The sequence below is a fragment of the Gopherus flavomarginatus genome, chromosome 7 (assembly GCF_025201925.1).
Source record: "Gopherus flavomarginatus isolate rGopFla2 chromosome 7, rGopFla2.mat.asm, whole genome shotgun sequence".
In the NCBI taxonomy this organism is placed as follows: domain Eukaryota; kingdom Metazoa; phylum Chordata; order Testudines; family Testudinidae; genus Gopherus; species Gopherus flavomarginatus.
This window is the reverse complement of record NC_066623.1, coordinates 26,682,413-26,708,817: the sequence shown is the minus strand read 5'-3', so window position 1 is coordinate 26,708,817 and position 26,405 is coordinate 26,682,413.

Below are 26,405 nucleotides of genomic sequence, written 5' to 3'. Positions count from 1 at the left end.
TTGCATGTGGCATTCACGGAGTTGCTGACCACAGTAAAACACTGCTTTGGGGCTCAGGAAACAAGCACTGAGTGGTGGGATCACATTGTCATGCACATCTGGGATGACAAGCAGTGGCTGCAGAACTTTCGCCTGAGGAAAGCCACATTCATGGGACTGTGTGATGAGCTTTCCCCAGCCCTGCAGTGCAAGGACATGAGAATGGGAAGCAAAGAATCCTGTGGCACCTTATAGACTAACAGATGTTTTGGAGCATGAGCTTTCGTGGGTGAATACTCACTTCGCCAGATGCATGTAGTGGAAATTTCCAGGGGCAGGTATATATATGCAAGCAAGCTAGAGATAATGAGGCTAGTTCAATCAGGGAGGATGAGGCCCTGTTCTAGCAGTTGAGGTGTGAAAACCAGGGGAGGAGAAACTGGTTTTGTAGTTGGCAAGCCATTCACAGTCTTTGTTTAATCCTGAGCTGATGGTGTCAAATTTGCAGATGAACTGAAGCTCAGCAGTTTCTCTTTGAAGTCTGGTCCTGAAGTTTTTTTGCTGCAGGATGGCCACCTTAAGCTCTGCTATAGTGTGGCCAGGGAGGTTGAAGTGTTCTCCTACAGGTTTTTGTGTATTGCCATTCCTAATATCTAGCACTGTGGGGGATGGGGGGAAGGGAGGATCCCAGGAGGAGGTAGGGTCCCAAGATGGTTAAAGATTTGTGTATGTCCAGATATCATATGTGACCTTATCCTTTGGAGTACAGTGCAGCGGGCAGTGGTGAAAGTAACATAAAAGACTTACCGGTACGCTGGAGTCCTGAAGGGTGTGTGGTCTCAACCGGAAGAGGTGGGGCCTCTCAAGATTTAAAGGCCCTGGGGCACCGACTGTGGCTGGGAGCCCCAGGGCCTTTAAATCATCCCGGGGCTCCCAGCTGCAGAGGTGGCTGGGAGCCCCTGGGGCTCAGGGGCAAATGAAAGGGCCCGGGGCTCTGGCCGCTGCAGAGCTCTGGGCCCTTTAAATCCCCAGTGCAGCTCCGGCAGTGATTTAAAGGGCTGGGGCTCCCAGCAGCAGCAGGAGCTCTGGGCCCTTTAAATCCCAGCCCCAGCCTGGATGCCGGAGCTGCAGTGGGGATTTAAAGGTCTCGGGGCTCCCCGCAGTCACGGGAGCTCCGGGCCCTTTAAATCCCCGCCCGAGCTCAGCTGGCCTGGAGCTCCTGCCACTGCGAGGAACCCCGAGACCTTTAAATTCCTGCCGCCGAAGCCGGTGCGGTCCACTGTGGTGTACTGGCTCTTGTTGGTATGCCGTACCGGACCGTACCAGCTTACTTTCACCTCTGGCAGTGGGTACTGTAATTCAGCATGGCTAAACTGCAGGGGTATTGAGTGCAGTGGGTACTGGGAGTCTGCAGGGTGGACTGTGATGTGGCAGAAGTGGAATGCAGTGGGTACAGTCTGGAGTCAGAAGGTTGATAAAACTGTGATGATGGTGGCTGGGGAGTGCATGGGAGAGAGTTTTGTGACTGTGGCTGCAGGGGAGGGGGCTCAGAGCTGCTCGATTTGCAGTGCTAGTAGTGCCTGAAGCATATCTGCTTGGTACTCCATAATGTTTAAGAGCCTCTTCATGGCTTTGTTCTGGTGCACCGTGCTCTCCTTTCAGTCCTGATTCTCACTGTCCTGCCACTCCCTCAATTCCTGTTTTTCGGCCACGGAATATATCATGACATCAGGCAGAAAGTCCTCTTTAATTCTTCGTGGCCACTTTCTAATTCTGCGCAGCCATTCAGTCACCGATAACAAAGAGGGAGGCTGGGCTCCCAAGGTCATATTTTGGAGCCAAAATGCAACATTTTACAGAAGCAGTGTTGTTTGCAGAGCACTGATTCAGTGATTTAAAACACAGCCACTATTCACATACCTCTCACTAACTGGCTCACCCCAGGCAAGCACACATGAGCCACAAGCCCCCCCCCCCAAATGATGAGTAACTGCCTCTTCAGTGATGGAACAGTGGCATGAGAAAGTTACCTTTAATGGGGCAAGAAACAAAGCAGCTCTGCCAAAGAACTTACAGCAGTGGATTGCCCAGTATCTCCATGAGATTTTGGTGGAGATCTCTAAGGCAGATTCCCATTAAGTGAGGGAGTCAATCAACACCCTGTTCCGCTGCTCAGACTAGGCATGTGGTGGTACGTGAGTCATACAGACACAAGCCTGCTTTCTGCAACCCTCTTGCCCCCAACAACTCGCTTCAGCAATTCCCAAAATGAAAGCCACTTACCAGGAGCCTCATGTCCTGTTTGCGCTTCACCAAACTCTGACAGCTGTGACTGGATAGCCTCCTCTGGGGTAGAGGAGAGATCCTGGCTGCATACATCTCTGACCTCCAAGTTGTCCTCTGCCTCTGGATCCCCCTCCCCTTCCACAATCTTATCCAAGTTTTCCTCCTCCTGGCTCAGTCCACTCATGACTGGCATGTGAGCCACTGAAGTATCCACAGTGGCCTTCGCAATGCAGGTGGGGTTGTCACCGAGTATCACATCCAGCTTTTTGTAGAACCAGCAGCTTGTGGGCAGAGCACCGGAAAGGAGGTTTGACTTCCATGCCTTGTGGTAGGCATTCCGCAGTTCCTTCACTTTGACCCTGCACTGTGGTGTGTCCCAGTCATGGCCCCTTTCAGTCATGCATCATGAAATCTGTCTGTAGGTATCATAATTCTTATGGCTGGAGCACAGCTGGGGCAGCCTTCTTTCTCCTAAATGCTGATTATGTCCAGCATCTCGCCATTGCTCCAAGCAGGAGATCACCTGGTGCGTGGAGCAGGCATGCTCACCTGAAAAGATGTGCTGAGACCACTGAACATGTCACTGAGCAAACAGGAAGGGGACTTTCAAAATTCAAAAAGAATGTACGGGGTGGGGATGATGGTTGGTCACCTGAGGACAGGGCAGCAGAGTTCAAACCGATGACCAGAAAAGTGAGAACAGGCATTGTGGGACACCTCATGGAGACCAACTGCAGCACTGTAATCGACCAGGGTATCTACACTGGCACCGCAGAGCTGTCGCCCCAGCGCAGAAAGCTGTACCCCTCTTGTGGGGGTGTTTTTTTTACAGCACTGCATCTGCACAGTTTCTGCGCACTAAGTAGCTTGGCAGTGTGTACACCTTGGGAGCTACAGGGCTCAAAGCTACTTTACTGTGCAGAAACTTGCCAGTGTAGACAGACGTTATTTAAAAAGAAGCTTGAATGCATTAGAAAGTGGTTATAACAATGAGAAGCAGATGTCCAAGCCAACAAACATCCAACATTATTAACAAAATGCTAGTTCTTAGAATATCAAATTAAAAGACAAATAAATGAAGTGGAATGAGTAAAGATGTATGTTTGCCAGCACGAGTAATGGAATCTATGATCTTCTAGACAGACACAACCAAAAAGTCAACTCTTTAAGAAAAACACAAAAACAAATCTAGAAGATTAAATTTGATGGGGTTTATGGTCTTTTTTCTGCCAATTCTTGTGTTGTGAGGTCCAAAGTAATTGACCATGAAAAATAAAGTGTTTGCATCCACGACTATGTTCACTAGTGCAAGAGAATGAAAACTAGAATATTTGTAATTATTGCCATGCTAACTGGTGTGGACGAATTTTTTACACTACTTCTACTTTCCTGCTATACAATACTTAAGAAAAATAACTGCCTTTCTGGGAGACTGGCGGGCTCAAATGATTGGTAATAGGATACAAAAATCTTTGATTTCCCAGGTCAGCATATAAAATCCAGTTCACATCAGTTGTGACTACTGAAGTGTGATGAGTTTGATGATGTCACCCCACTTCCTGGAGGAAACCCCTGGCAAATTGGCAAACTTGTTTACAGTCTCAGCTGACAGACTGGGATTTTCATAGGGGTCTAAGGGAAATAAAGTGCCCTCCTGCTATGGAAAGTCCTATTGAAACTCCATTAGGCTCTTCTGAAAGGCACATCCTTAATGGGAATGAAGATGGAATTCACCTGCTTTTCTAGAGGTGGCTGTTAGAGTTAAGGATGTATTGGTGGGTCAGTATGGAGGAAGTTTGCATCGCTCTTCCCCTTGATGTACCTGTTTAACTGCTTAACAGTACAGCAGTTTTCACCAGCACTAAATTATATGATTTGTTGTTGCTCTTGCTGGATTTGGATGTCTACATCCAGATCTGGGGCAGGGTCCTGACTCTGGCTTTAAATAAGGGCCATTCATCCAACTCCTGCCTTGTTGCATTTTGACTTGTTACTCCATCCACGTGAGGAGGAGTGAGATTTTTATAACTCTAGTGTAGCAGAAGAAGAGATCATGTTTGAGGAATTGGATCCATCTGCTGAGCTCATCTGTCATAAACAGATAGTTAAGGGTTAATAGAACAGGAGTACTTCATGTCTCTTGACTGTAAAGGGTTAATAAGTTCAGTGAGCCTGGCTGTCACCTGACCAGAGGACCAATCAGGGGACAGGATACTTTCAAATCTTGAGGGAGGGAAGTTTGTGTGTGTGCTGTTAGTGTTTGGTGGTTGTTCACTTTGGGGGCTCAGAGGGACCAGACGTGCAACCAGGTTTCTCTCTAATCTCTCCGATACAGGCTCTTATAAGTTCAGAAGAGTGAGTACTAGGCAGATAAAGCGAGTTAGGCTTATGTTTGTTTTCTTTATTTGCAAATGTGTATTTGGCTGGAAGGAGTTCAAATTTGTATTTTGCTGAAAGGATTTTAATTTGTACTTGTATACTTAGGCTGGGAGGGTATTCTCAGTGTCTATTGCTAAAAGACCCTGTGCCTATTCCATTTTAAATTTACAAAGATAATTTTTACTGTTTTTTCTTTCTTTAATTAAAAGCTTTTCTTGTTTAAGAACCTGATTTTTTTTTTTATTCTGGTGAAACCCCAGGGGACTGGGTCTGGATCCACCAGGGAATTGGTGGGGAGAAAGGAGGGAAGGGGGAGAGAAAGGTTAATTTTATCTCTCTGTTAGGATTTCTCTCTCTCTCAGGGAGAGTCTGGGAGAGGAAGAGAAAAGGAGGGGGGAAGGTGAATTTTCCTCTCTGTTTTAAGATTCAAGGAGTCTGAATCACAGTGATCTTCCAGGGTAACCCAGGGAGGGGAAGCCTGGGAGAGACAACGGTGGGGGAAAGGGTTTACTTTCCTTGTGTTAAGATCCAGAGGGTCTGGGTCTTGGGGGTCCCTGAGCAAGGTTTTGGGGGGGACCAGAGTGTACTAGCCACTGGAATTCCTGGTTGGTGGCAGCGCTACAGGTTCTAAGCTGGTAATTAAGCTTAGAGGAATTCATGCTGGTACCCTATCTTTTGGACGATAAGGTTCAGAGTGGGGGTTTATACCATGACATCATCTGACAAGTTCTAAATCATCTTGCTGCCAGTCTTGTACCAAAATATAAATCCATGTGATCTGTAGCCCACAGCAGTGACAATGTGAAAAAGCATCAGGAAAGGCAAGGTGTGTGCATACAGAAAGGCAAACAAGTCTGCTTTCAGGGTTTCCCTTTCTGTACACAGTGAAAATTCCTTCTTGAAGATCTAGAAAATTCAGAAATGCATTTTGGGATCAGACCTCATGACTGTCTCTTCCAGCTGTATATGTTTATATTCCAGTACAGTAATTTATCAACTATTTCTTACTTCCACTCTTTGGGTGCCATGCTGTTTCTGTCAAAGATTTCCATTATGTGAAAGCCATTGTCCTTTTCTATTCTCTGACTCACAGAATCCATTTATTGCTAGATCAGAAGTTTATATTTTTCACATGTGCTTCTGATGTAGGTTCATAAACATCCACTCTGCAGTTACTTTTCAAAGAACTTAAATTATTTCATGCACTTCATAAATGCATGTGATTCACTGAAATTACTAACCGGATTATGTGTGTGGGAAGGCTAATTCAAAGTGGTATGAGATGTAGTCTACCTCCTGATGAGCTACACATGCCTCTTATTGGAGAATTATCCCCTAAATTTGCATTCCTCTTCTTATCTAATCTACTGCAGTGTGCATAGATTACAGTACAACATCAATTATCCAGAATTTTCACATAATCAGGGGACTGAGATAACTACAGGTGCCAGCAGGTTTTAAAGACTGCATTTGGGTTTTGGAAGTCCACAGAAAGCTAAACGAAATGAAGGACACCCTGTATTGATCTTGAAGTTGCTCCTAATAAATAAAAATGCAATAGATAAAAAGAAGGAACACTATATCTCTGGGATCCTTCTTCTGCCTAAGAGTATTGCACAGCTGAGTCTCTGCTCAAATTGTACTTACAACCCATAATCCAAAAGCTCCTTTCCCTACCCAGCCTTAATTGTTGAGGCAGTGGAAACAGTGAAAAAAGTGGTTAGACATGAACATCTAGCAGAGCCAAATAAAGGTTAGAGTCTTAACATACATCTCCTCTTCCTGACTGAGATGAATTAAAGTGAATAGAAGGTTAGCTGTTGGAAATTTCCCACTGAGTCAGAAAAAGAAGCCCCGAGGATGTCTCTGGGCTGATTCAGCTTTCAGAGAGAAGTTGTTGTTCAGATGCCTTATAGAAATATGGTTTGAAAAAGGACTTGGGTACTTTCTAGTTTGATAGGAGTTATTTTTACATGGTCTTTTCTATGTGTAACAAGTATTCCTCCTCCTTTTCAAATGAGTTCATCGCCTAGTTTATGTACACACTTGGCCTTGTAATATTTACATTAGATTTAAGAATTAATCTACTTTAAACTTATTTTTTCACCTTGTGACTGTTTATAGCTAGAAGGTATTGAAATGTAAACAGAAAAAGAGGAAGGCAGACTATTATAGCATCCAGAGAGACAGCCCTTAGCTCTGAAAACATGTACAAACAAAATAAGGATTATTCAGTCACAATGTAGTTTACGATTCATTTCCCCTTTGAAAGTCCAAAACCAAATTCCCTTATCATGGTCAGTTTCTGGGTCTACAGACGCAGCTTCAATAAAAGCACTAAAATGGTAAGGACCTCCCTTGAACTACATGGGATTTCCACTAGATTAAAACTGGAGCAACACAGTAGTCATTTGAGTCCATATTGTATACTACACCAGCATAACATATTCCAAGGACTTGCCTTCACTTGCTTCAAGTTACTGTGCAACAAGCCAAGATGTGAACCTACAGTGCACCAGCTTACTGCTCAGGAATGTCCCATGTGGATACTAGTAAAGCACGGTGAAAGTTCCAGAATGCTGCTTGGCATTCTACATTTTCAAGTAGTGCTCTGCAACAAGCTGGTGGCTTATCATACAGCAATTTGCCATGTAGAAAAGCAGTGCAGCTCATATGATAAAGCAGTGAACATAAAAGGCTAAGTACAGATACAAGGCACCAAATACAAATAGGTATTTCCTATGTCTAGTCAAGTAAGTTTAGTTTATAGCAGTGTAAAGTCTGAAATGGATTCATTCAATGATACATTGCTAGAATTTTAATGAGGAGCTCCCTCAGAGATGTTTCACCTTTCACAGCAATTTGGTCATATTCCTTGGGAAAAAAAAAATTCTCTTCTTCCCCACAGGGTTTGGTAAGAGATTTCCCTCCACATAATACAGGTCGCCACAGTTGTGGCACTAGTGACCAGACTCAGGGAGAGCTAGATATTTTAGCAAACAGTGCTGGACTTTTACTTTTTGGATGGAGTACAAAACAATGTGTTACTTCCTCTGGCTCAGATGCAGCCAGTTTCTGTCCACAACTATTAGCCTAAGAAATGCGGGATCATTAATGAGATGCTGCTTTAGGATATGCCCCAAACAAAACTGGCATTGAAGAAAATGTCCATGGGGATGATCTTTAAATGCAGCCCTATGCTAGAAAAATGGAGACTTGCTTAAAAATAATACACAGTTTACTCCTTGACAGGGCTCAAAGTGTGGCTCTGTTGATAAGGGGTCACATAAGCCTTTTCCATCTCCTCTGTGAACTCATTATAGTATCAGGTATGCGATATAAATGCAATACATTTCTGACACTGTTGAGGATATTAAACAATACATTAGAAGATACAGAAAGGCTATCTTAAAACATTTTGGGTTTAGATACAAAATGCATCAATGTGATCAATTTAAATATTTGACAGAGAAATAATTTCAGTGCCTCGTGTAATAAGAATAAACATAGAAACAGAGAGAATGGAACTCTAAAATGTAGGGAATGAGTGTTGCTGAGAAAAATAATAGAGCTGTTAAATATAGTTACTAAAAAAAAAAACACCTGAAAAACAGGGCAAAGATTTTTCTGAAGTGACTTCAAATTCCCACCATTGAAAAATGACCTTTTACAATAAAAAAATAAAATGATGAGATTCTTACCTGTGGATGTGCTGTGGACAGCAGATTTTGATGAAGACCAACCAAGAATTCTCCTGTAAGAACATAAACAAAAACTTGTGTCACAGACTGTAGATAGTGATGGAAACTGTCATTGCAATTTTCAACCACAAGAGCGCTCCATAATCTGTCAAAATATAAATTGTTGCTATTGCATGAGTAATTCAGACATTCCAAGATTCCAAGGCCAGAAGAGATCATTGTGATCATCTAGTCTGACCACCTATAAAACACAGGTCATAAAACTTATTTTCTAACTCTTTAATGAACATCCTTCTTGAACTCTGGACACCAGAACAGGACACAGTATTCCAGCAGTGGTTACAGCAATGCCACTTATAGAGGTAAAACAACCTTTGTATACCTACTCAAGATTCCCATTTATGCATCCAAGGATTGCATTAGCCCTTCTGGCCACTGTGTTGCACTGGGAGATCACATTCAGCTGATTATCCACCACAACCTCCAAATCCTTTTTAGAGTCATTGCTACCCAGGATAGAATCCCCAATCCTGTAAATATAGCCTACGTTCTTTGTTCCTACATGTACGTATTTAGCCATGTTAAAAGACACATTGTTTGCTTGCATTCAGCTTACCAAGTGATCTAGATCACCCTGAATCAGTGATCTGTCTTTTTCATTATTTACCACTCACCCAGTTTGTGTGTCTTCTGGAAACTTTATCAGTAATGATTTTATGTTTCTGTCCAGGTCATTAATAAAAATGTTAAAAAGCATAGGGCCAATAACAGATCCCTGCAGGACCCCTCTAGAAACACAGTCAATGATTACCCATTGCAATTAAATTGAGACCTAACCATTTAATGTGTGCCATGTTATTTTTATAACTTTCAAAATGTCATGTGGTACCAAGTGAAATGCCTTACAGAAGTCTAAGTACATTAACCCTATTACCTTTATCAACCAAACCTCTAATCTCTTAAAAAAATCAATTTACTTTCGTAGGATCTATTTTCTATAAACCCAAGTTGATTAGCATTAATTATATTTCCTCTCTGATGAGTTGCTACTCCCACTGCCCTATATATATATACACACATATACATACTCGGTGACTATACCTGTACCTTTATTGCCAGCATCCAATATTCACTCCTTGTGTGGTTTACATATAACGTTAAAGGGTTTTAGTCTTTTCTCTCCAGGAACTGAAAACCCAGAGACACACTCTAGTATATGGTAATTATTATGTAGTGTCCCTTGGAGAAGCACCAGTCAGGTGTCTAAATCACTTAGTAGCATGTCAGGCTTAGTCTTAGAGTTAGTGAAAATAAAGTAGCTATTTATTACATTAAGAACAAATATAACAAGAGGTGTCAAACGATTAAAAAATAATTGTGATTAATCACACTATTAAGCAATAATAGAATATCATTTATTTAAATACTTTCGGATGTTTTCTACATTTTCAAATATATTGATTTCAATTACAACACAGAATACAAAGTGTACAGTGCTAACTTTATAGTTATGTTTATTACATATATTTGCACTGTAAAAAACCCCAAAAAGAAATAGCATTTTTCAATTCACTTAAAACAAGTACTGCAGTGCAATCTCTTCATTACAAAAGTTGAACTTACAAACATAGAAATATGTACAAAAATAACTGCATTACATATGCAGCCTTATAAAGAAAGCACAATTGATACTAGCCATAAAATGTGTGGCTATTTAGTTAAAAGAGTGGAGCTTTTCCTTGTTAGGGGGATTATTTTCACCCAATTTCATTCAGGCAAGCTTGGGCCTGCAAAACCATATGGTTTTTAATAGTGTTGGTCAGCACTAGGGAAGACTTTCTCTGATTTGAAAGAAGTCAGTTAATGATGAACAGAGACTAAATGTTTGAGCAGAAGTCAATAATCAAAGGAACTTCAATAAAGCTGATTTGAGCGCCTTTTAGACTGTACCTGCACACTCTGCAGACTAGGAGAGTAAAGACGCATAATTGACACCAGCGCTGGAATAAGAATGTGCGTGTCATTAATGTATCATTGGATCCAGATGAAGACAACTCCTTTGGAAAATTCAAACTGCGTGTTAAGCATACTATATTGAGGGATTGAGAGAGAAAATTTAAGAACTTGAAGCTGTGATTTTACAAAACTCAGTAGGATTGAGTTCTGGCAAAAAACTTAGATGTCAGCATTAGCGTTCTGCAGATAATATACTAAATGTATGAAACTAAAACAATACGTATTTTCAAAGGAACATATTTTCATGGGATATGGTTTATACACTGTTCTCTATAGAGTCTTTCTTCCACTCCTGGTGCAACATTTGTTTGCATAATAATATTTCCATAAAATTAGTCTATTCCCAGGATCTCTTTCCACACAATATTTTTAGAATAAAAATAAGGGCAGACATATAGAGCAGCACCTAAACTGGCAGCATCACACTGGCAGCAAATCAAAGCATGTTACATAGTTGGAGCAAAGCTAAGCTGAACAGTTTATAGTATTACACATCTTCACCCCAACTCCCATCCTCAAAATGGGAAACACATAGCCTTCAAATTATATCTGCGATGTCATATTAGGAAAATTGTGATGTATACTACTCATTGCTAAATTAACAAAACCCTCCTAGAGTCACTAAATTAGCCTTAAGAATTAAAACTGCTAAAAACCACCTAGTTATTACTGTTCCTATCTGATTTATAGAAAGAGTTAAAACTCTTGAGTCCTTCTCAGTGGTCCTTGCCCTTTACAGATATGAGTTACAGCCAAGTGTGATATCATTGGTCAGATATTCTCCAGGGGCCTCCACAAAGAGCCTGAAGTGGAGACCTAATGTCTCAAATGTTAAAATAAGCAGGATCGCTTTTTAAATACTTATACAATTAAAATAAATGTTTAATAAAACTGAATCATTCTCCCTACATCAAAATGGAACATTGAAGAGGCACCAATTAATTATTTATTAATAACAGTTCACCTTTATAAAAGTCAGTTATTTATGAGAATGACACAGCTAATTAACACTGAAGCTGCATTTGGACTTCTATTACATCCGAGAGATTATAGGCTTGATTCTACTAATTCTAATGTCAAGATCCAAACCAACAGCAAACTTTCCCTGTTGTAATTACCCTGGGTCTCTTTGTATTTGTGTAATGATGTAAGTTTACTGCATGCTACTGTATCTTAGCTAGGGACCAAGCATAATAAAGTAAATCAATACAGTGAGGGAAAAGGTTATGAATGACACATTAATATTTATAAACAAAAATGCAGTTACAGGTCAGTTTGGTTTGATGTTCAGAAGAGATCTTTAATTTTCTTTGAACTCTATTCTTTAAGAGCCTCACTGCGTAACATTTTCATCTTTATATAAGTGACCTTGATAAAGTGAGTAAATTGAGCAATAGTATCACCCTGTGGTCAAACAGAAGCAATATTTTCTCTTATTTCTTTTAAGCTTCTTTTACAGTGTCATGAACTCCCCCCATCATCACCAAACTGAAATCTCTCAAATGCTAAACCTGCAAAGTGATATTACATAACCAGCAAATTAATATATCAGGAAACCCCATTGTGCCAATGTTTTATTATATACAATTTTTGCTCATCTCTAGCAGCTTTTTAAAAACAATCTTTGTATACAGAAAGAATTCTTCTAAACTCTTGACTTCACTAAATGATTTTTTTCTGCATCAAACCAAAATGTTTGCCCTAAAGTTTATTTAGTTATATATATATATATATATATATATATATATATATATATATATGTAGAACCACAGTAGGTTTAAAGGAACACTGTAAACTTTGCTTCATCTGAAGACTAAAAAATAAGTATTTCAATATATTTCTTAAAAAATCAGAATAAAAAGCGGAGTTTGGGATTTAATTATAATTAGCAATAATCTTTAGAGCACTTTTGCAAAGAGTAGCTACACACATTTGGGTACTGCTTTTCAGTAGTGACACAACTAATCATTTGCATGCAGAAGTACAACAGTGAAAATCTAGATCTTGCTAAACATTGCCTCAAGTGTTGTGAGTTGAAACAACATTGCACATGATCATGAGACCTGAAAAGTAAAACTGAACAGATACTATAACTAGAAATGGAAGTAAAACTCTGAGGGCAATAAAGAAAAGTGAAAAAGAAAAGTTTCAATGTCCAACAAACTGAGCAAAATACAGAAAGGAAATAAATAGCATAAATGCTACAAAGTTTTAAAAATATTTCACTTTATTGTGGTTAACACAAAGATTTTCAAGTTATTCTTATTATTTGTTCATGATAGTGCTTCGGAGCTCCAGTCATGGACCTGGACCCCATTGTGCTAGAGACTGTACAAACACACAAGAAAATACCATTTCTGTCCCAAAGAGCTTACTCCCTGCTCTGATACGCTGATTTTATGCCATTATAACTCTGCTGACCTCTATTACATGTAATAGAGTGGAAAATCAGGCCCATGGTTTTATCTGGACAGTCAAGGTCCTTTAGTAATTATACATGTTATTCTCCAGAAAAGATCCAGGATTTTTTTACATTTTATAAACCATTTTCATTGACCTTCCCATCAGATTAATTAATCAGCAGAATACTGTCTTTTAACTAAAGCAGTTTCAACCAATGCCAGGAGGGCAATGGGCATCCCCAGAGAGGATATGGGGATACTAGAAAGCTATCTAAATAACTCTCTCATATTTTGTTTCCTGATCCCAACAAATATTGCTGCGTAGGGATTTTAACCCCAGTGCTCTCTGTAGTGTCAGCTGCAGTTATTAGCCTCCAGCCCCAAAGCATTTGGTAATATTAGTGCTGAACAATGTGTGCATGTTAGCAGTAGGTGAATGATCCTTGCTTGTGTGACAACTGAGTTACTCTGCACATTAATGAGAACATGTGGTTCTAAAGGTGCACCTCTCAGTGTAACTAGGATGAAAGCAAATATAATCTTTGGGAACACTTCACATTTTGTTTTTTTTTTCATGAAGAGTGTGTACGCATGGGTACATATGCATTACATTAACCTAAAATAGTTGTTCAAACTTTATCTCTGCTTAAAATTTTGTATACATTAAATTTGAATTACAGAACATTTTTTTGTACAGCGTGAAAGTGGCAGACTCAAGCAAGAACTAGACAGAGAATGTGAAGGAAGATTTAATTGGAATCCCCTACTCAACATCCTTTCATTTTCTGAGATTATAAAGCATTTTTGTCTTAAGTATAAGGGTACAAGACAGGCTCAAAACAGAGAAAAGAGATGGAAGGAAACTAAGGAAACACATAAGAATTTGGGAATTGCCATTAGCAAGTGCTGTGCTGAGTACTCATTTTGCTCTGCAAATTAAATCTGATCCTTACTTACCAACTCAAAAGCTGGAGTTTCAACTGCATGTATTTCAAGAAGGGTCTGTTATTACCACTTTCTAAACTGGATTGTTTATCATATTGACACAAAGCCTGGCATAGGTCCACACAAAAGGGATAGAGAATGTCTCAATCTGGACTCCATAACTGTACTGAGAGTTCTGATTTTCAACGTTCTATAATTGCACACTGTTATAATTGCACAGTGTGTGTGGATGTTTGCTGTTAATTACCAAAGGATATGTAAAAGTCAAATCTTCTTACTAGTAAAAATTAGTTTCAGAACAGTCCATCAAGTACATGAGCATCATTCAGGATGCTCTCTGTTACTGAGGTAGAAGTAATCATTTCATTTTTACTTCCAAATTTTGTTATGCATAAGTCAAAAACATGGACATGCCATCAGAACCCATGGAATTAACTTTCCATTGAATAAGGAAGGTCTTTATTGGCCTTAGCAAATCAAGGATTGCCAACTTTGTATTCGCAAAAAACCAAACAAACACCTCTGCCCCCCCCTTTTTTTTAAATATATAATTGGAGATATACCTATCTCCTAGAGCTGGAAGGGACCTTGCAAGGTCATTGAGTCCAGCCCCCTGCCTTCACTAGCAGGACCAAGTACTGATTTTTGCCCCAGATCCCTAAGTGCCCCCCTCAAGGACTGAACTCACAACTCTGGGTTTAGTAGGCCAATGCCCTTCCCTGAGGCCATGCTCTCGCACCATCCCTTCTTCGATGCCACGCCTGCTCACTCCATTCCCCCTCCCTCCATCACTTGCTCTTCCCTCACCCTCATTTACTCGCTTATTTTCACTAGGCTGGGGCAGGGTGTTGGGGGAAGGCTCTAGGGTGGGGTTGGGGTTGCAGGAGGGGTCTTGGGCTGAGGGGTTCATAGTGCAGGAGGAAGCTCCGGGCTGGGGTAGGGGATTACGATGGGGGGGAAGCTCTGGAAAGGAGTTTGGGTGCAGGATAGGGCTCAGGGCTGGGGCAGGGGATTGGGGTGAAGACTCCAGGAGGAAGTTTGGTTGGGGAAGAGGGCTCAGGGCCAGAGTGTGGGAGGGGGTTTGGGGTGCAGGTTGTGAGCAAAGATCACCTTAGGTGGCTCCCCGGAAGCAGAGGAATGTCCCTCTGGCTCACAGGTGGAGGTGCAGCCAAGTTCCAATGGGAGCTGCGGAGCAGGCGCTCAGGGTGGGGGCAGTGTGTGGAGCCCCCATGGCCACCCCTATGCCTAGGAGCCAGAGCGACTGCCACTTCTGGGAGCCTGTCTGTGCCACAAATGGACTTGAAACAGCCTGGCCAGCAGTTCTGACCAGAGCCACCAGGGTCCCTTTTTGAAAACCAGATGCCTGGCAATCCTAAGCAAGTCTCTTACTTAAAACTAAATGCAAAAACACTTTTATTAAATCCAAGGTCCTGTTACTCCACATGGTACAGGAAAAGTTCGTCTGATGAAAATCTGTCCTCTAATCTTTACACTGGCTTCCCAGAAGAACATTGCATCAAATATGAGACCTTAGTCCATACATTTAAAGCCTCAGATACCTAAAAGAGCACCTATGTTTGGGACAAACAGTATGATTGAAAGCTCCACTCTTCGGGCACAATGGTGCCAGGGTAAAGCTAGTTTATGAAGGAGACAGAGCTTTCCTGGCGACCAGGCACATACTGTGAAATCAACTCCCTCAGAATCTAAGAACCATCACCAAGCTCATCACCTTCCATTCTAAGTGAAAGGAGAACTTCTCTGACCTTGCCATTGCTCATATACATGCATAGTGCATGCAAAAATAAAATAAAATAAAATAAAACAAACAACAAAACAAAACACAATTTCCACTCCCAGAGAGACTAAGAAAGAAGGAAGGAAAGAATCACACATGACAGAATCTAGCCACCCTTGGAAGGTGTTAAAATATCAATAGGATGGGTGTAAGGGCCTGAAAAAGTTTAGAATAGGAGAGATCATGTTTAAATAATTCACTGAGGCAGCTCACAATACACAGAAGTTCCTCCTGAGAAGTGCAAGCAGATGCCTGTACACAAAGCCAAAATGTAGTTCATCCAAATCTTAAAACCTGCATACTCAGTAATGATAACTGTGGGTAAACATTTTTTTTATGCTTGGCAGGATTAGATTAAAATCATTAGTTGTTGGTGAATGTCTATTTCACCTGACAATAAACTGATGAAAAAACATCCATCATTAATAGTCAGCAAGCACAGCCTTCCCACCCTTTGCATCTTCCGGGACCCAAGGGAAGCCTCTGTAGCCTGGCTGTCATGGCCCTGCTTACTCATTCACTCACTGACTAGGAGTGAGGGGGCCATCACCAGGAAGGAGATGTTCAGCAGTAGGGTGATATCCTCTAAATCCAGGGGTTCCTCCTCCTCACAGGCCCAGCCATGGGTCTCTGCTCTGTCCCACCAGGATCATAGCCTTTCCTGCACCTTGCACCTGCAGGGGTGTGGTGTCACTGGCCCCATGGCCGTGTAAGAAATCCCCTGCAATATCGCTGTGAAACTGAACATTTAATAAAAATCAATTTAAAAAAAAACCAAGAAAAGTATTTAAAATATTGATATTAACCTAATTTACAGAAAACAATAATTCTTCCAAGCATCTCTATTTTCCAGGCCAAAGAGCAAAAGAAACTGCATTTCAATGTCCAGCAGGGTGAGCTAGGCTGCTAGAATAGATACTATGTTGTGGTTTAATGTTACCACAGACCATCAGGAAACACACAAAAGGAGGAATTGTCATAGAGACGGTCCCAGGCAGCATTATGAACACATAAGGGAAAGGTGCAAATATGAAGTTATGCAGCCAAACCTACAGGAGGCCGTAAAGGAGATAGCGTTGTCAGGTAGCACAGCAGAACACAAGCGAACGCTGCACCACCCCATAGTTAATACTGTTCTTACCTACAAAGACCAAAGGGCACAAAATAGAACAAACACTCTTGCAACTGGGAAGGGGATATGGAGAGAAAAGTACAGCCACCTAGCAGCACCAGGAGACATTTTAACATAAGGTTATCGTGGCAAACCCAAGGACAAAGAAGCAACTTGCTACACATACGGTGCCATGCGCTGCATGAACTATAGCTGACTGGCTGCGACACAAAGGGCCTGCAGACCCTGCCACAGCTCACAAATCATAGTATAAAGGAAACAGGCAAGGAACAGCATGTAAGGGCTCCCTGGTGTAACACAAAACTCCTTACACAAAGAGAGCACAAGAAATCACAGAGGCAAGTATTGACTGTTTCAAATCTTGCTCCAGACATTCCAGCAGGCCTCTCTGAGCTGATGCTCACTCTTATATGTGAAATTTTAAGCTACCTCTGGCTGCTTTACTTTAAACTCTCCTCCAGACTTCTCTGAACAGATGTTGTTAGGGGGACCCACCACTAAGTACTGCTTCCTCTGGTCATGTCACTTAGAGATGTGGAATGGGTGCTGCTGATGGGTGAAACCGTCCTTACTTCACCACACACAGGGGCAGCATAACTGTACTGGCTCATTTTGTTTTCAGGTAGAGCTACTTACGCTTTATTCATTCATTTACATGATGCAACAGGTTGATCAGTGCCACCCTATATATTCAGCAGCCAGGGCTCTGGCTAGGAAACATTTGAGGTTCAGAGTAATAGACCATCAAACAGCCGATGAGCAATCTCTTCTTAAGAAAGGGCATATGTCTTCCATTGGGAAAAGAAGCAATAATAGCACATACCTTACCAATTTCTCTATTTTCTAAAAGACAATTAGCAATATGAACAGAAGGAAATGCATATGTGCAACTATCCATGCATGACCATTCCATAACTGCAACCAATTTTCCCATTGCATTTCATTACAATTGATCTAGTAACATTAGAGACAGGATGACTGGCAATGTAAAGTTAAGACCTCTCCAATTTGCTGCTTCCTGTGAATTATAAATAGATTGCTCCACATTCACCACCTTCAGAACCCTTTGCAGCCAGTATGAGGGATTTACCAGGGATTATCAGCCTGGACCAACAGGGACTATGTACAGTAGAAGAGAGAGATTGAAAAGGCTCCTAGTTTTCCCTGAAGTTGTTAAAGAGCCAGGTCTATGGCTTTGGCTCACATCTTAATCAGAGGGAGTTGAGTAACTGCTTTCATGCCCCACTGTTGAGTTCCTCTCCATAGGGCCAGCTCCAGGTTTTCTGCTGCCCTAAGCAAAAAAAGAAAAAGAAAAAAGAAAAAAAAGCCGGACTGCAGCCACTTGAAAAGAGCCATCCCCAAAGGGCTGTAATGCCGCCCCTTGAGAAGTGCTGCCCCCAAGCACATGCTTGGAATGCTGGTGCTTAGAGCCAGCCCTGCCTCCACTTCCAGTTCCCTTCTCTTGCCCTGGAGATAAATGAGACAAGTCCAGTAGAACCTTATATAGTGAAAGAGGAGAAGAATCTACTGTTGTCTACACTATTTTTCCCCAGGAAAGGAAGCCCATTCCCACTTCCCTCTTCCAAGGCTGAGAGTTTGTTTGTGGGGAGCAATTCAGAAGGGACTGTGGCTGCTGGAAGGAAGGAATATACAAGGTTGTATGTGGAGAGCAAATGAATGGGTGGAATGTTATAGCAGGGAGAGCTAGTAAGATTTATTGACAATTTTGCAAGTTGTGTTATATGCATGAAGATGATTGGATAGAGCTAGATTCAAAGCTTCAGTCAATGAGCCCCTCCTAGTCATCAGTCAGGAATATTCCACGGAGAGGACTTCTTTAATTTTGGCAACAGACGAAAGGAAGAGAAATCTCTGTCACAGTGTCTATTGTAAAATTAAAGGATTGGTACCCCATGCCAGAACATGCAAAGTGTAGCAGTGGGGGAAATGAAACATGGTTCTCATGGAACTATGGCAAAACTACCCTTTGGCTCCCTGAGCAGCACAGATCTGATTTACAAATAGTAGCTAAGAAATTCTCTGCAGAGGTGATTACCATGCAAAACATTTAATGTTGAATCCAGTATTCTAAGCTTGTTCTTTTCTTTACCTACAGGCAACACAGTGGATTAGAAAGCTTGGCAAGAATCTATTTCTTTTGAACTGCTTAGTTCACTTAGAACAGATAATTACTTTGTATATCTGCATCCCTAACTCCCTGGGCAGTGTATTTTTAGCGCTCTAGATGCAGGTTCAACAGTCAAAGATGACCTTAAAAATAAACTTGGTTTTATTCTAGGTCATCCAATAACTATTTATTTATAACTATCATAAAAAATACCCTTAGCACTCATTTTAAATGGGTGATGCCCTGGCACCATTAAAGTTAAGTTTAAAGCATTTTAGTTTTGATTACTTGGCTCTATGGATTACTACAAATTGCAATTATACAATATTCTTTCAACCCCATCCCAAAGAGAAAGCAGGGAATACACATCAACTTAAAACATCCTCACTCCAGGGGAAGGGCTGTCTCAGGGCGCTGCTAAAAGCATACAGGGCTTTTCCCTTTCATATCATTCTTTGGATCAGGCTTGAGTGTCAGCAGTGACCTCCTTTTATGTTTTTTTGTGAATCAGCTCGATGGGCTTAATCCAATTCCCAGTAGAAAAGTGTCAACATCAGGGGGAACATAGTTTCTGATTGATGCCTTTGTTTAAACAACAAAGTCTGCTTGTCCGTAAGAGAGAACTACCTGCTCCCCCTGAGGTCTAGTTTACACTTAAAAGTTTAGCCAGCATAGTTGTTAGAAGTATTGGGGGGTGGAGGGAAAGGAGGAGGAAATCACACATATAACCAACAAAATTACACTAGCAAAAAGCCTTAGTGCAGTTATATTTATGAAAAAGATCTTTTGCTGATATAGTCTATTTTGTTCAGTGAACTGGTGATATATGCTATATATTGGCAAAATAACTCTTTTGCAAGTATAAGCTGCATCTCCAGCAAATATTTTCTAGTGTAGACAAGGCCTACAGGTCTAAGGACTCAATTCTGTACCCTTTACTCACATTGAGTAGTGGAGCTACTCACATAGAATTGGGCCTAAATCAGGACCAACGCACAAAAGCATTGCAAAGAATCTTGCACTGCTGCTACTTGTGCTGTACCTGTTGTGTGGATGCATAGAGAACGTCTCAATTTCCACTGTCACTACTCTGACATTCTGTGTAAACTTCACATTTAGATTTTCAAAAATCTCCAACTCCTTTCACTCTGACTTCTTTGGGAACAGGGACTGTCATTTAATATGTCTATGCACTGCACCTAGCACAATGGGACCTAACCTAGGACTCTAGCCATCACCCTAACACAATTGCTGCACATAGACATATCCAATTTAGCATTGATCTAGCTAGGTCAAAGGAAGCTTGGACAACCACCATAGCACAGGAATCAATTGCTAAAATATATACCTAGGATTTTATACAGATGGTGGTAACCAATGTTTCTGTCTGCGCTGCTGCAGCATTGCTGCTAGTGTTACTCAAGCTAGCTCTTTGGTCTAGCTCAGGGCTGGCAACTTTTGGCATGTGGCTCACCAGGTTAAGCACCCTGGCAGGCCGGGCCGGTTTGTTTACCTGCTGCGTCCGCAGGTTCGGCCGATCATGGCTCCTACTGGCTGTGGTTTGCCACTCCAGGCCAATGGGAGCGGCAGGAAGCGGCAGGAGCCAAGAGATGTGCTGGCCACCGCTTCCCGCTGCCCCCATTGGCCTGGGACAGTGAACCGTGGCCAGTGGGAGCCGCGATCGGCTGAACCTGCGGGTGCGGCTGGTAAACAAACCGGCCTGGCCCGCCAGGGTGCTGACGCTGGCGAGCTGCGTGCCAAAGCTTGCCGAGCTCTGATCTAGCTACATCAAAGCTAGCTCAGGTATGTCAACAGGTGCTGCAATCACACCTCCTGACTTCAGTGTTGACACATCCTGTGGTGGGGGGGAACATGGGTCATGCCAGTTCTACACCACTTGAACAGTCCATTACACAAGAGCAATCTTCAGCTGGCTGCAGATTTAATGGGCCCAGGATCCAGCTCTAAATGTGTGTGCTGACCTTATAATAAGTTTTTTAATGAGTTTTCATATCAACCCTCAGTCAGTGTTTTGCTCTCCAAAATTTACAGCACATACTTGCAGCATGTTTCCTTGCAGCCTACTTTTCACCAGTCTCTGAAGCAGACAAGAGCAAAAGCTGGGCTTTGTTGTTTGCACAGACAAAGCAAGAAGGAGGAGTCTTCTCTCTTTACATTCAGCACACTGCCAGCACATACACACTCACAAGTTGAGCTGTAATGTAACTATTATTCATAGTAATTGCATTGTTTTATCATGACTTAACAAGTTGCAGTTAGAAATATAAACAGCAGGTCATGACTCTTCTGTGTAGCCAATTTCGTACTGATGTTTCAGATACGAGTCTAAGCTGAGCTTCAGTGTAAAATGAAGTTCCTCTCCGATACCATCTGTGATCATATCTGCAGGTGTTAATTGCTCTTTTGATAATACCAAAACTAATCCTATTAAGGTTAACAGTGGAAATGTAGGCTACTGCAACTTATTACTAAGGTCCCAAAGTATAAAGAGATATCTTGTCCCCATTTGCCCCTCCAAATAAGATGGTTTAACATCAATGCAGCAGCCAATTCCCTAAAGACATTATTAACTCAGGCCTGCAGTGTTAAATAAGTCAGATACCAGATCAGACAGACAGCATTAGAATAGACAAATTAATTGGGAAAGGATGCATTGTACAATATCCAATGCAGCTTAACTACTTTTTCTTTTTATATATATATATATATATATATATATATATATATATATATATATATATATATATATTTAGAAGAGCCAGGCTTCCAGGGTGACCAGATAGCAAGTGTGAAAAATCATAACGAGGGTGGGAGGGTAATAGGCTTCTATATAAGAAAAAGCCTCAAATTTTGGGACTGTCCCTATAAAATCAGGACATCTGGTCACCCGAAAGGCTTCTCTTCAAACCCTAATGATAGAATTGTTTTCCTCTCAGTGTAGCAGCAGAAAGCTAAGACAAATATTTCTTGTTGGTGCCAATGTAGAGTTCAGTGTAAAAGTGGGTGAGCTAGCTGTAACACAATTTGCCTAATTCATTTTGCCATTTTTTCTGTTCTAGGCTGTTCACAGAGAACTTGTGATTTTTACTAACATATTTGTTATTTGCAATCAAACATTTCTGCCAACGTATTTCAGCTTGTGGGTTGTTTGTGACCTAGTTGCTTTCACTATATCTGCCATTATTTATTTGTGTCATCTTATTAGTTATCCAAGGCACACGTTATTGTTTGTGCTGCCTGATTGGATAACTGAAAATATCAACGGAGGGTGAAGTTTCCCAGCACACACAGAGCATATTTTTGCATTCATAAAAAAACCCAACACAATACCCAACAGACGCACAAACACGGTTTGTATCTATCTATCATTGGTACTTAATCTGGCCTCCGTTATTGCATTATCTGAGCCCTTGAGCCTTTAATGTATTTATCATGATAACACCCTGTGAGGTATAACTATTATCCTCCCTATTTTACAATTGGGAAACTGAAGCACAGAGCCTAAACAACTTGTCCAAAGTCTCACAAAAAGCATGGAGTTGGGAAATGACACTAGGACTCCACACGTCCCAAAAAGTGTCCTAACCATTGTATAATCCTATCTCTGTCCTAGCTGAATTCACCTCAATAGGGGCTACGTGGAATTTAATTGGGACATAATGTTTGCACAGGCTCTTTGCACAGGGTTCCTTCACATGTCTGCATGAATGTTTGTGGAAAAGGTAGTGCGAACACCCTCCCCCCCTAAACAAAACAGGAGTACAAAGACGGCCAAATCAAAAAATAGTTTGAATTATTTTTCTCCCAGTTCACCTAGCTCCTGTATTATAGACTCATAGACTTTAAGGTCAGAAGGGATCATTATGATCATCTAGTTTGACCTCCTGCACAGTGCAGGCCACAGAATCTCACCCATCCACTTCTATAACAAACTCCTAACCTATGTCTGAGTTATGGAAGTCCTCAAATTGTGGTTTGAAGACCTCAAGCTGCAGAGAATCCTCCAGCAAGTGACCCATGCCCCATGCTGCAGAGGAAGGCGAAAAACCTCCAGGACCTCTGCCTATCTGCCCTGAAGGAAATTCCTTCCTGACCCCAAATATGGCAATCAGTTAAACCCTGAGCATGTTGGTAAGATTCACCAGCCAGCACCCAAGAAAGAATTCTCTGTAGTAACTCAGATCCCAACCCATCTAACATCCCACCACAGACCACTGGGCATACTTACCTGCTGATAATCAAAGATCAATTGCCAAATTAATTGCCAAAATTAGGCTATCCCATCATACCATCCCCTCCATAAACTTATCAAGTTTAGTCTTAAAGCCAGATATGTCTTTTGCCCCCATATTCATGGATCCCAAGATACTTTACAAACTGCAGTTAAGCCTTACACTGCATAATCACATATTAGACTCATTTAACTGACGGGTAAAAAAAGAGACAGTGAGTTTGTGATTCAAAGTCACACAGCAAGTCAGAAGCAAAGCTAGGAATAGGAGCCAACAGTCCTGACTTCTGAGCCCTTTTTGTAGCCCTTAGATTATACTGCCTCCAGCCACATCCTTTAAGTACTTACAGCAGGAGACAGATCATAGGCTTCACTTTCACAAGCATACGCACAGACTCGGTGGACTTGTGCTGTATTATATACATTCCAATGTGTGACTGGAAAACAGTTCTGTCCACACTTTAGTTGGAGCGACACAAAAGTTAGTGAGCTTTGAAAATCAAAGTTTATTTTATTTTTTAGTGGAGGACAATAGCATCACTTCATTAGATTTAATCTTAGCACTTGTATTTTTGAACACTTAGTTTGCGGCAAGGTGGATGTCTGCTGAATATTAACTGTCCATGTGGACTCTGCTACCATGCATTAAAAGCTCCCGAGTGCACTTTGGCCAACCCTGCTGTGACATCGGAGTAGGTCTCTGGCTTTTTGCATGAGATAACTCGAAATCATGGGGGGACTTCCTCAAAATCAAAGCAGACATGTCTCTCACTTATGCTTGTTCAAATCAGTCAGGACACAGGACTACCATTGGGGACAAAACTTAGCCCCTTGAGTTCAAATTTTTAAAGACATACATACATGAAAACTAGGGCTGTCGATTAATTACAGTTAACTCACGCAGTTAATTCACGCAGTTAACCCAAAAAATTAATCATGATTGAAAAAAACAATCGAGATTAATCAGAGTTTTAAACGCACTGTTAAACAATAGAATACCAATTGAAATTAAATATTTTTGGATGTTTTTCTACATTTTCAAATATATTGATTTCAAGGAACACAGAATACAAAGTATACAGTGCTCACTTTATATTATTTTTATTACAAATATTTGCACTGTAAAAGTGATAACAGTATTTTTCAGTTCACCTCATACAAGTACTGTAGTGTGATATCTTTATCGCAAAAGTGCAACTTAGAATTGTAGATTTTTGTTACATACATACAAAAAAAACAATGCAAAACGTCACTACCTAGAAATTGACTCAGTCCTACTTCTTGTTCAGACAGTCGCTAAGAAAAACAAGTTTGTTTACATTTATGGGAGATAATGCTGCCCTCTTCTTATTTACAATATCACCTGAAAGTGTGAATAGGTGTTCGACTGACACTTTTGTAGTCAACATTACAAGGTATTTACATGCCACATATGCAAAACATTTGTATGCCCCTTCATGCTTCAGCCACCATTGCAGAGGGCACATTTCCATGCTGATGATGCTCATTAAAAAAAATAATGTGTTAATTAAATTTGTGACTAAACTCTTTGGGGGAAAATTGTATTTCTCCTGCTCTGCTTTACCTGCTTTCTCCCATATATCTCATGTTATAGCAGTCTCAGATGATAATTCAGCACATGTTGTTCGTTTTAAGACTACTTTCACTGCAGATTTGACAAAATGTAAAGAAGGTACCAATGTGAGATTTCTAAAGATAGCTACAGCACTTGACCCAAGGTTTAAAAATGTGAAGTGCCTTTCAAAATCTGAGAGGCACGAAGTATGGACCGTGCTTTCAGAAGTCTTAAAGCACAACACTCTGATGCAGAAACTTCAGAACCAGAACCACCATAAAGGAAAATCAGCCTTCTGCTGGTGACATCTGACTCAGATGATGAAAATGGACTTGCATCAGTCTGCACTGCTTTGGATCATTATCTAGCAGAACCCCATCATCAGCATGGCCACATGTCCCCTGGAATAGTGGTTAAAGCAGGAAGGGACATATGAATCTTTAGTGCATCTGGCATGTAAATATCTTGCGACAACGACTATAATTGTGCCATACAAATGCCCATTCTTCTTTATGTTATCTGAAAGTTCGAAGGGGGCAGCATTTTCTTCTGCAGATGCAAACGAACTTGTTTGTCTGAGCAATTGGATGTACAAGAAGTAGGACTCAGTGGACTTTCTGGGCTCTGAAGTTTGATATTGTTTTATTTTTGAATGCAGGGTTTTTTTGTACATAATTCTACATTTGTAAGTTCAAATTTCGTGATACAAGTACTGTAGCACAATCTCTTTTTTAGCATTTTTCAATTCACCTATTTCTTTTGTTTTTTACAATGCAAATATGTGATATAAAAAATAAATATAAAGTGAGCACTGTACACTTTGTATTCTGTGTTAAAATTGGAAATAGAAATATTTGAAATTGCAGAAAACATCCAAAAATATTTAAATAAATGGTTTTCTACTATTAACAGTGTGATTAATCATGATTAATTTTTTTAATCGCTTGACATCCCTAATGAAAACATGTTTCTATCAAAAGTGGGGGAAAAAAGTAAATATCAAAATGTAATTGTGTTTGTCCCATCTGCCCTAAATATTCTTGGACTCAGACTTGCAAGGTTGTAGGCATTTGATTGCCTTCCTAATACGAGCATGAAGATAACAGATGTCAGACAGGATTCTGGAGTGGCTCAAGAGCACTCGGCACTGGCACAGAATATTTAGGAGGAATATCTAAACCAGGAACTTTGAGGTTTATAAACAAACTAGATCACTGGATTTGTTACTCATGGAACTTTGGATCTGAATAGAGATTTCTCATCTAATCTTAGGCCCAACTCTATTAGCAACAGCTGAATATTTTTGTTTTGTTTTGTTTGTTTTGTTTTAGGCTTGACAAGGAGTTACTCTGATGGGAGTGTAATGGTCATGTTACATGCATTTGTATCTACGTTTTGGACCCCACCACACACTGTTACTAGCCCCCATGCACCAGTTAGCTGTCACTCATTTGGAGTGAGAGAAGAATTGTCTGGGATTAATTTTCAGGCAGTTGTTAACGTATCTCACTCTTATGAACCGTTTTGCAATGAGCTTCAATGAGACATTTAAAATCTCACTTCTAATCTTTTGAAATCTCACTCATTTAAATTGTCACAGCTAGAAAGCCCTGTGCACATTCCCATTTGCAACCATTTTTAAACTAAATTCCAAGGAGGAAATACTATCACAATGCACCTATATATAATCTACTGGGAACTGAATAATAATAATAATGATACTTAGCACTGATATGACACTTTGCCTCTTCAAAGCACTGCACAACCATTAACTGAAGAATCATCTGACAACAATGGTTATCATCTCCTGC